Consider the following 3,282-nt stretch of genomic DNA (forward strand, 5'->3'; position numbering starts at 1 on the left):
CCATGATGCGCATTTAAATTCAAACAATATGAACCATATCACATGCTTAAGTATCACTCATTTAAGCAGCATTGCACACATTTAAAATAACATAATTTAAAACTGAACATGTTTCTCTATCAATCATAAAACCACGCGCATATGACCTTGTTATTTAAGCAAATTTGAGTATAAATAACAACTAAGATTACACATCATTCGCATGCCAATTTATATGCATTAGATCGTGCCAAAAATTTCATTCATACCACAAGCTAAGTTAATCCACAATCAGAAAATCAATATTACCTATAATACATAATATATTTATTTAAGTGTTATAAAACAAATATCATGCTTATCATTTTAGTATCATATCCTTAGCCTTATAAGCATATTCACTTTAATTATCAACTAAAACAATCATATGACATATTCATTATTTATCTTTTACCAACCGTACCTAGTTAGCCAATCATTCAAGCATAATATATGTGCATACATTGCCAATACAAACCGAATCAAAATAACCTATACACATTCGAACTTAATCATCCAACCTATACACATTCGAACATATAATCATCCTTTTACTCCATTACTAAGACGAATTATAAATATACATCAAACATCACAAACTTTTATATATTCGGTATTAAGCTTGCTAATTTAAACTATAAGCATATACTAAGCACACACACATATATGGCATGCATAATACTTAATTCATATATTAAAATTTTATATATATCATTTCTCATTTTCCAACTCAAATTCATGTACTCATTTATAGCATAAAACACACTTCCAAAACAGGCCTAAATCATGACCGAAAATACATATTACTTTCGATACAAGCTTAATCCATGACTTAGTTCAATCGATTATTAACAAAACATATTAAACAAGTCACACATAATCTACCATGACTGAATCTAAATAACTCAAGCATCAAATAAATCTATTATAATCATAGGCATAGAAACAAAGCTTAATCAAAAGAAATAAGCCATTTTCGCATGGCTCAATATTACGTAACCCAAAATTAAGTATTTCAATTATGTTATACATGCCATAAAATTGAATTCAATTTCAACAACATACCGAAAGGAGTCGATAGTGTGATAGCCTTCTCTGACGATCCCCGAGCTCGTAACCAACTTCCAAAATCTATAAAATGAAGAGTAAACATACACACAGTAAGCTTCCGCAGCTTAGTAAGTCATAAGTGAACATTAATCATACAAACATTAACACTAAGTCAAATAGCCAAGTCAATCCAAACCTTAATTAAATATACATATATCACACTCACAAGTTTATATGTTACCAAAAAATAAATTAGCATTTATCATCATATATCTAAATGCACAAATACTCATAATTATATATAATTATCACTTTTAAATATTACAACTATATCATTATGCCGAATCACTTATAATATTACAATTACACCAATAGACCGAATCACTTATATGCTCAATTGTGCTAACACATAATTCATATCTCACATAGCTTTAAATCATCAATTCAAGTATACAGCTTACTTTAATTTCATAACATGGTATGAATACATACCTGAACCTTTTAATTTGATTTAACGTTCTGTCTTTACTTCACATTGCCCCATGAACTGTTTGGAATTAAAAGGATACACGAATATTCAGAAGGCTCATACAATGCCAACGTCCCAGAATAGTTTTACATGTAATCACATATCGATGCCACTGTCTTAGACAGGGTCTTACACGTAAACACAAGTTGATGCCAACGTCCCAGATGTGGTCTTACACGAAAGCACATATTGGAATCCTATGTCATGACATATGTATCCTAATTATTCCTAAAGTTTGTACGCGGCTTTTGAACATTGAATCTCGGTCGAATCAAACACGAAATAATCTTCCTAGCTTAATATACATTTGGCCAATACACATATAATCCACAAAATTCAATCCAACAGTTAACATTTATATATATTTGCAAATTTAACATTATTTATATACTTATAGACTTACCTCGGATATCGACGGACAGAATTGACTACTAGACTACTTTCGATTTCCTTCGATCTAATTCTATTTTCTTCCGTTCTTGATCAAAATAAATTCAAATTTAACTAATTTAATCACACATTCATTCAATTTAATCCAAGAACACATAAATGGAAAAATTACTATTTTGCCCCTAACATTTTACATTTTTTTGCAATTTAGTCCCTATTGCATAAAACACAAAATACACAAAATTTCACATCACCATAGCTAGGCTGAATATCACCCATGCCCTTACAAGTCCATATATTTCATTTATTTCACGTTTTAGTCTCTCAATAATTTATTTTAACAATTTAGTCTAAATTACTCAAATTCATCAAAAATCCAAAGACAAAACATGATAATTTAACACATCTTTTATATTTCATCATCAAACAACAAAAATCACAAGCTATCATCAATGGCAAAACACAAAATCATCACCAATTTCAAAAATTCAAGCATGGGTCTTGTAGTATTTGAAGCAACGATTACAAAAACATAAAAATTATCAAAAACTAAGACCGAAACATACCTTAATTTGCTTGAACAAGGGCTGGATACCTAGCTTGTTTCTTATTTTCTTTCTCTTTTAGTTTTGGCAAAGAATAGATGATAATGGCTTCTTTAATGTTTGTCTTCTTTTTTTTAATAATAACTTTATAATATAATATGTATTATTATAACCTTTATAAATAATATAAAACTATATATTATAACATAATGCCGTCTACTATCTTAATTAATGGCCTAATTTCCTATTAAGGACTTCACATTATAAAGACACTAGCAAGTTAGAACTTTACACATTAATTAGTAAATTTCACATTTTACGTGATTAAGTCCTTTTATTAAATTAAACACACAAACAATAAAATTAATTCACGAAACTTTCACACATGTAAATTCACACATAATAATCATAGAAAATAATATTAAAATATTTTTTGGACTCGAATTTGTGGTCTTAAAACTACTATTTCGATTAGGGTCAAAATCGGGTTGTTACATGTTCTCTCTATCTTTCCTCCTAGATATGACCCTAGTCAGCAATAATTTTGTACCTTAAAGTCCACGATGTTGAATGTTATTTTTATTATTTTATTATTTATGTTTGTTAGGCTTGTCAATAATGGGAGTCTTCAAGGCATACATGAACATGTTCATGCAGCCAACCAACAAATGGTCTATGATCTCTATTGTAGCATTCCCGAGCCTTGACTATTTAGGTTTAGGGCTATTTTTGTTCCAATTATCATGTTGT

This window comes from Gossypium hirsutum, chromosome D06 (assembly GCF_007990345.1).
Source record: "Gossypium hirsutum isolate 1008001.06 chromosome D06, Gossypium_hirsutum_v2.1, whole genome shotgun sequence".
NCBI lineage: Eukaryota > Viridiplantae > Streptophyta > Magnoliopsida > Malvales > Malvaceae > Gossypium > Gossypium hirsutum.